This window comes from Arachis duranensis, chromosome 5 (assembly GCF_000817695.3).
Source record: "Arachis duranensis cultivar V14167 chromosome 5, aradu.V14167.gnm2.J7QH, whole genome shotgun sequence".
In the NCBI taxonomy this organism is placed as follows: Eukaryota; Viridiplantae; Streptophyta; class Magnoliopsida; order Fabales; family Fabaceae; genus Arachis; species Arachis duranensis.
The window spans coordinates 7,934,763-7,944,140 of record NC_029776.3 but is presented as its reverse complement, the minus strand read 5'-3'; positions in this window follow the sequence as shown (position 1 = coordinate 7,944,140).

The window sequence follows — 9,378 nt, the reverse complement described above, 5'->3', positions numbered from 1 at the left end:
AATAAAGGTCCTTGTTAAAAAATAAATGATATAACTTTAAGCTTTTATTATTATATTTTTTGTTAATATAATAAAAATATGTATTATATCTTAAAAATACAAATTTTTATATTTCTCTGCTAAATCTATGTTGATAGAGCAATAGAATTATTACCCACATAGATACCAAAATAATTGTTATTTTTTTTTTAAATTTATAACTAAAATTTTATAAGAATGTAATGTCTTATCAACTGATATTCATTTAAAAAATTACATTTGAATCTTAAGTTATGTAATTCAAAGGTCACTCCATTTATATTTTTTAAGGTTTTAGAAAACTAAAATTTTTTGCTATTTTTATAGTGGATTAATTAGACAAATAATGATAATAACATTGCTTATATGTGCCAATTATTGGTTCAATTTATCTCATTTAAAACTTTTTTATTTCTTTTTATTCCAATGAATTTTTTTGGAAATGCAATTCCCAATACCTTAATGATTTTCTTTTTATAAAGAATAGAAATAGGTGAACAATAAATATTTTAACTAAATTAAAAAAATATATGCAATGCATTTTTTAAAAACTGGATTTCTTTTTACATAAAAACATAATCTTTATTTTTCAAAAAATCATCACTTTTCACTATAATTTTTTTTGTTTGGTTAAAAAACTCTTCAGTATAGTATTACTCCTTAGAATTTTACCCTCCTAACATCTTTTGCCCTGAACGGGCCCACTTTTATTTTATTCCTTTCTCAACAAACAACTATTATCACAAATGAAAAAAAAATGAGGCCGAACTTCTTCAAACTCAAATCCAAAAGGCCCAAAACACGATAACAATGTATCCAATAGCATTCCTGTAACACTGACCAAAAAATAATAAAAAAAACCCATTCCCGTAACGGATTTTCGGAGCTCAGGCGCTACACGGCTCAACAGCTATGAGCTATCTCCTTTGCCTCTTCTGTGACACTTCTGCTATTCACCGACAGCAATCATGAATATGAATGACACATACACTACGTGTCAATCTATCGTTGTATTTAAAGGAATCTCTTTAGCTCTATACCAATTAACATCTGTACCTTATAATTGACCTAACAAATATATATAATGATTAATAAACGTGATGAAATTATATGGATTTTATACATGAATAAATTAAAAAAATTTAAATTACCAAAATCTCCTAAAACAGAATTAATTACACAAATATTCTTTTTCTAATATTATATAAATCCTCCCAAATTTATATATAAATAATTTAAAAAAATAGTTTATGAGTTAAATTAAAATTTCAAATCGTTTAACACATAAACCATCTTAAAATATAATTATTTAGAATTGTAAATAAATAGTCTAAAAGTGTCATAATTTATGTACTAAATTTTTAATTTATTTTACACGTGCCTTAGAATATAAGTATTTATATTCGAACATAAATAGTTATAAGTTGCCATGAATTATGTATTAAAATTTTTAAACTCATTTATTTTGATATATAACAAAAAATAAATAAAAAAAGATCGTGATTACTTTTTTACATATCTCATTATCTTTATTTTTTCATATTTTTTTAATTTTATTTAATTTTAATTTAAATTTTTAATGAAAATTAAAAATAAATTAAAGATGATAACTTGATTTTTTTAGATGCTATCGAAATTATACTGCATGTCATATAAAAATAACATACGTAAAAATGATGATTCTTATTCATACTCTAATTCAAATGATAAATTAGGTCCAAATTAAACTAAAAGGCCCAATCTAAAAGATTGGTTTTTACCGTCTATCCGACCTCCACAAAGAGGTCGGGTTCAACGCCACTAGGCAATTAGCACTTATCTAAGTGAATAACCGCCTCAGTAAATCTCTCACCCATAAGGGACGGTTATCCACCACCAATAGTAGTAGAACTAATTCACCGGTAATTATTGACTCATTACCTATATAAATACACTGACACCTCTCAGGTATATTTAAATTCCAATATTCTAAATCTGCTTAATTTTTTGCTGACTTAGGCATCGAAGTGTCTTGCAGGTGCCACCCCCACCTATTCAAGCATATAAACAATTCGAAAGGCAGCTCACAGACATAGACCAGTTGGAGACCATCTCTTTTAAACGTTTGGGCCACACATTTAAGTTCAATAAGTCCGATTTCAGATAGTTCCCTAAATAATCCTAATGTTGTATTTTTGAACAAAATTAATGAAAAAATATATATTATAATTAGTCGCAGTATTTTTAATATTAAATAAAATAATAAGTTCATACAACTTTTAGAATGTATGAATATGTATAATAACAGTAAAAAATAATTCAGTCAAATTTAAAATAATAATGTTTTATTCAATTTTTTGGTCCATTGTTAACAACAAATAAATAAAAAATTTTTGAGTTTTGTTTCACAATCTCAATTTAAGGAGCGGAAACGACTCTTTTTGTGGATGTCTCAAAGTCTCAATTGTAGTTTCGAAAGTAAAACTAAAAATGAAAAGAAAACATGCAAGGTGCCGGAGGCAAAGTAAAATGCAGAAATTAAAACAAACAGGAAATTAAAAAGAAGATGAAGAAAGAAACATGAACGTAAAAGAAAAAAGACGTAAAAGTAGAGGAATTTTATTAATAAAAACTGAAAGAAAGCGAAGTACAAGTGTTCGAGTTCAGAGGAATTACTTAAGATTCCCAATTTTACTCTGTGATGCCAAGGGGTTGAGAGCATTTTTGGGTTTCTAAGTGTTTTCCAAAAAGAACTGAATTGCTTACAATATTTTTCTAAAGCTCTATTTATAGACTAGCCTAATGTCAATTAACAGTTACCATTTGTATACCACTTGCAGAAAATTTGAATTTCTTGTAACTGTTCCCGCACTTCTTGCTTGATGTTAATTTCAAAATTTAAATAAATAATCAACTATCAAATGATCTAATTTAATTTAAAATAGATATAAATATTATATATAGGAACATTACTAAATAACTAATTATTTCTTTTTATAATTTTCTTATAAAAATAATTTTTTGCCTAACAAGATACTCCTAAGATTTCTCACTTGAAGATATACAATGATTGAAAGTGGGAAAACTTAGTTGTTTATTGACATTTTAGACACATCCGCTTGACAGATTAAATGCCTACTAGTAATAGACTTAACAGAATTTCTAAGTCTATAAAATTTTTAAAGAATACGTTAGTGTTAAGCTTCTTCTTCAACTCGGTGCCTCTCACTCTCTCCAATTTCATCTACTATGGTGGGCTTCCTCTGTTCACAAGGATTTGATTATACTTAATTCTTCTAATATTTCAGGCAAGAACTTCTTCCATTCCTCCATCTTCATTCCAGAAAATCAATTTTTGATGTAAAGTGGATGGAATAGAATCCATTCCATGAATCCAGTCACATTCCAAAAGCAAGTTAAAACCAGCCTTTGAAGGAACCAAAATAAATAGAGTCGGCCTATTGATAGAACCAACCTCAATTGACAGCAGAACCACACCTCTAACAGAAGAAGTCCTTCCATTAAAATCTGTTACCCCAATGCTACTTTTACTCAGATCTTTTTCAGTCTTTCCAAGCCTTTCCATCATTCTTTCAGGCATGAGATTAACAACAGCTCCCCCGTCAACCAAAATCTTATTGACTATCCTTCCATCAACACGAGCCTTGATATGCAGTGGACGTAAGTGTTCCTTATCATTTTCAGTAGGCTTCTCAAATAATCATCCACCACACATATTGTCATCTAGCAATAAGCATTCGCTTTCAGGGAAGACATCATAACAATCATCTTCTAATGACTCTACTTCCTGGACTTGACTATATTCCTCAGGCAGTATTAACACCATAGCTATATGTTGCTTAACACCAAATATTGCCTCTAAACTGTCATCAAAACCAATGTCAAAATTATCAGTAATTAAATCTTCATCCTTTTCTCCCTTGTTTTCAACCATTACCTTCTTCCCAACAAGATTCTTCTTTACATTTTTATTGCATTTAGGGTGATTAGAAGAATTGCCTGTTTCTGCAGACTTGGCCATGGTCGACAAAGGAGGAAAATCTACTCCGTGTCTCTTGTATATATCCAAAGGAACATACTCAGGTATATTCTCTTTCTGCTCAAAAGTTGTAAAAAGAGAATATTTTGGAATATTTTGACAATTTGGCCAAGGAGAATAATTAGGAACCTACTGCATGTCAGGATTATAACAAGAATAAATTGGCTTTGAGGGAATAGACACATTTTTTGGAATATATATATTACCTCTTTTTTGTGCATGATTCATGTTCCATAACTGAGACTCATAGTACCAGGGCTTAAAAGGTCTAGGCTTCACCCATTTATTTTTTTCTCTTGCAAAAGTAGTAGGTTGATTCTGCACATTTCTCACATTCTGGACCCATTTATTGTTTAAAATTTTGGTTGGAGGAACTCTTGTCTTTTGAGAAAATCCATCAGGTTTTCCATCAATCATGACCACAGTCTTCATCTTCTGGTTGACGGGTTGTACCCCAGTATTGTTGACGCACTTGTTCAAAGGCGTTTGACCGCCCAACTTTTATTTTTCCTCGGCTATTTTCCGCTTTAGCTCGTTAGTTTCATTTTCTTTTTCAGCAATCTTCTTTCTCAACTCAGCCTTTTCTTTCTCTTCAACTTTGTACTTTTCAAACTCTTTTGCAACTTCCTTGTCAAAAATAGCATTGCACTTTGGGCACATGGCGATGGTGCTGTCAGATTCTTTAATTCTCAACAAAAAGTCTAACGAATCCTCACCACGACGAGGATAAACTGGCCTCTTATCTTGTTCAAAGACTCTCAGGTCTTTATTTTCATCTTTAGCACTAACCATTGTGGCATCAACTTCTATCATGTTGATTGATAAATTGAATGGCTCAACATAATTTGAATCAGCAGCAATTGGTTCAGTGTCCACCTTCATAGTAGTTTTATCCTCAAACTTTAATCCTCCCTCCTCAATTGCTTTTTGTATCAAGTCCCTGAAACAGACGCAATTGTTAGTGGTATGTGAAAATACCTGATGAAACTTACAAAATTTCTTATTCTTTATTTCATCAGTTGTAGGCATCTTTTTCCTTCAGGTAAAATAAGCTGCTTGTCTTTTAATAAAACCTCAAATATTTGATCTGCCTTAGAAATATCAAAAGAATAAGTCTTATTTTCAACTTTAGAATAAGAAGAAACTTTTTCTTTTCCTTTAACAGGCTTCAAAGATTTGCATACATAAGGAGGACCCCACGTAATTCAGCAATATAAATCTCTTTCTCATCTAAGTCACTACTATCGGAAAAACAATCAACATATGCAACCTTTTTTTAACCCTTTTTAAAATTTTCTTTTTCTTTCTTAATTTGTTCTATCTGTCTTACTCTCTCAACTAATTGGAAAAGATCTAAAGTATGTTGATTAACAAGCTTCTTCCTAACTCCAAATTCTAGCCCATTAGTAGCCATTTTGACAACTTCAGATTCTGGAATCGGAGTAAAATATTTATTCCTCATGTTTCTAAACCGCGCTAAATAAGTATCAATGGATTCTCCTTCTGCACGTTTGACAGAGAATAAATCTGTAAGACTAACTTTCAATTCACCTCGAAAAAACTGATCATGAAAATTTCTTTCTAACTGCGCCCAAGAATGAATAGAATTTGGTCTCAAGTTGGAGAACCATGTAAATGCATTTTTTGTTAAAGAAGAAGAAAAGTATCTCATCTTGAGATATTCATTAGAAGCTGCTTCCCCAATTTCAACAGTATGTCGAGCAATATGCTCTACTGTAGACTCATTTTCTTCTCCAGAAAATTTTGTAAGGGATTTTGGAATTTTCCAACCCCTTGGGAACTCTGCTTGTTGGACATATTCAGGAAAAACAGACACAAAATATGGCCTATTTAAGCAACCAACATTAAATCCCAAACAGTTTAACACTTGTTCAACATTTCTTGCTAAGATTACCCCCTAAGTTGTTTTGCCTAAGTCTTTCTAACATATCATCAGTATTTTGACCATGTCTAGGCATATGGACATCATAATTAGGAATTGCTCCACCATTTTGATTGACATTATCAAATCTTAAACCCTAGTTATCATTTTCTTCTAAATTTACCACAGTAGCAATCCTATTGACTTGCCTATTTAATTGTTCAATTCTAGTGTTTGTATTTTCTAAAAGAGAATTTAAAACTGTCACCATTTGATGAGTTAACATGTTTACTAGATCATGGTGGCTTTCATCCATCTGTTGCCTAATATTTGCTAAAGATCCCACAATTTGGCTAGGTTGATTAACAGGCATTGCTCTTGACATATCAGGAAATACAGGTTTGGAATTTTCTACCCTAGTGACCGTGGATGTAGTAGAATTAAATGCACTGTTATTTCCTGTATTAATAGAATGTGAAAATTTTTGTTGTGATGCGTGTGAACCTGACGCCCCAGAAACAGGTACATTTGACATGCCATATGGATTTTTTGGCAAATAGGATTTTGAAAAGTTGAGTAGAGAGGCACAGCACAGGCAATTCTTGTGTCACCATGGAGGGGACATACCCCGGTGGCAAGTCATATGGCGGCCACCCCACGGTATTTATGTGAGTTGCATTTAACCCTGTATGGCATGGTCAACGCCATCATGCCTCACTGACATCAAGGTAGGCTCTGCGTTTGAAATCACAGGAGAATTTCCGGATTCATTTCCTCTAATCTCATCACTAGAAATAGAAGAAGATGCTACAGAAGTATTTGACATGTCAACTGACGCTGATTTTCTTGGCTCTGGACGCACGAACTTACCACTGCGCATGCAAATTCAAAACTCTTGATTTTTCTTTTGACAAACTACAATCTATTGACAATGTCCCACCGAGCGTGCCAATTTATTTTACTCAAATTTTTGTTCCATTGTTAACAACAAATAAATCAACAATTTTCGAATTTTGTTTCACAATCTCAATTTAAGGAGCGAAAACGACTCCTTTTGTCGGTGTCTTAAGGTCTCAATTGTAGTTTCGAAAGTAAAATTAAAAATAAAAAGAAAACCTGCAAGGTGCCGGAAGCAAAGTAAAATGCAGAAATTAAAACAAACAGGAAATTAAAAAGAAGATGAAGGAATAAACATGAACGTAAAAGAGAAAAAGACGTAAAAGTAGAGGAATTTTATTAATAAAAACTGAAAGAAAGAGAAGTACAAGTGTTTGAATTCAGAGGAATTACTTAAGATTTCCAATTTTACTCTGTGATGCCAAGGGGTTGAGAGCGTTTTTTGATTTCTAAGTGTTTTCCAAGAAAAACTGAACTGATTACAATATTTTCCTAAAATTCTATTTATAGACTAGCCTAATATTAGTTAACAGTTACCATTTGTACACCACTTGCAGAAAATTTGAATTTCTTGTAACTGTTTCCACACTTCTTTCTTGATGTTAATTTCAAAATTTAAATAAATAACCAACTATCAAATGATCTAATTTAATTTAAAATAGATATCTTTATAGTAATACAAATGGGGAGCTCATTTGCTGACGTGGCGCTCATACGTTGAGTCTGGAAGTTTATTTGCTTACGTGTCGTTACTAGAAATTTTTAGATTTATATTTATAAATTATAAATTATTATTTGCTCAGGTTGTTATTTTCAAATTTTAAGTTTGGGTTGTTTTACTTAGGTTGTTATTTTTAAAATTTTAAATTGTTTTATTTGTTTGGATTATTTTACTTATGTTGTTATTTTTTAAATTTTAAATTATTTTATTTAAGTTGTTATTTTTTAAATTTTATTTAGATTGTTCTTTTTTATATTTTAACACTATTTTTTAAAAATCTGTTAATTCTTTTTAGCATAATTTTTTAAAATTTTATTGATTTTTTTTAAATTGTAGCTATATAAATTCTTTTAAAGAAATTTAGAGTTTTAAAAAAATTTACGTTAATTATTCTTCGGTTGTTACATACTAATATTACAATAAATAAATATTTACGTTAGTTTAGAATTTTTAAATTATTATTTATTTAAGTTGTTATTTTTAAATTTTAAATTTGGGTTGTTTAACTTAGTTTGTTGTTTTTTAAATTTTAAATTAAAGTCAACCAAATTTTAAAAAATTTAGTTATGATACAACTATAAAAGGATAAGTTATGAGAGATGTAAAGCACCACAATTTAAAGTACATCAATCCCTTTCTTTACATATATCCAAAATCTCCCTACTTATTCCAATGGCTGATATTCACAAAATTGCTAACATCAATCCTACAATCTACAATTTGTGTGTACGTATACGAGTGATATGGTTATGGACACTATCAAGTTACGAAAATTCTCCATTGCCATAACAAAACAAGTTTTGGAAGAGAGCTGTGTAGAGATACTTGATCCACTCCTATTGGTAAGATCTAACCAATATTTATTTCTAAAAGCATTAGTGAAGATATTTTTATTTGTACTTTTTATATTATTTATTATTAATATATTATGTAATATCCTGTAGAAAGGAGATCTATCAGATACACCTACACTTTTACTCAACCTAATTGATAAGATCTTTCTCTTCATTATTGAAGTTCAAATATACGATATTTCATATTTTTCACCTTCTTATAAAGTTAAGAAGATGACTAATAATGTGGATCTCATAAATAAATTCAAAGAGGCTCACCCTATTCAAATTGTGAGTATATATAAGTGTACTTCTATTAAAAATTAATTTATTTTTTGCTTTCTTGGTCATTAGTAGTATCTAATTTATAAATAATAATTAATTATAATTTTAGGATGTTGACTACACCGGTGCTTTGTTTCTAATTTCAAAGACATCCTCAATCATTGAAGGAGAGAAAGTAGAAGGTACTAAGGTATTTGTTCAAAAAATATTTTTTTTGTTTGTTCTCTCAAAATTAGATCTTAATTTTATTCAAAAAATATTAGTGAGATAAAATCAAAGGTTAGAAAGAAGTCTTTAATTTAACGTGGTTTTTTGTACAGAATTTGTTGCTTGAATTCTCCATTGAAGTTGCGGCCAATGATGAATCTGAATTGTTGGAAAGTGCTATTACACCAACTAAGTGACTATCCTCGGAGTCGGAAGATTCGAAGGTGGAAGGAGATACCTCAACTTGCAAGAAGATCAAGATTGAGAAAGAAACTTGAGAATTTGGATGCACATGTTTTGGAATCTCTTTTAGAGTCTATCTAATAGAATAATGCCAAACATATGTTTGTTTTGGTGAAACATTGTCTTTTATTGAGTTATTATTTTTTTTGGTTCTTTTCGATTTTTATGTTTGGAATTTAGAATTTTTTTAAATATAAATTGAACTTATTTGGTTATTACTTGTGATTTTATTTTTAATTTGATTCTCACCGTT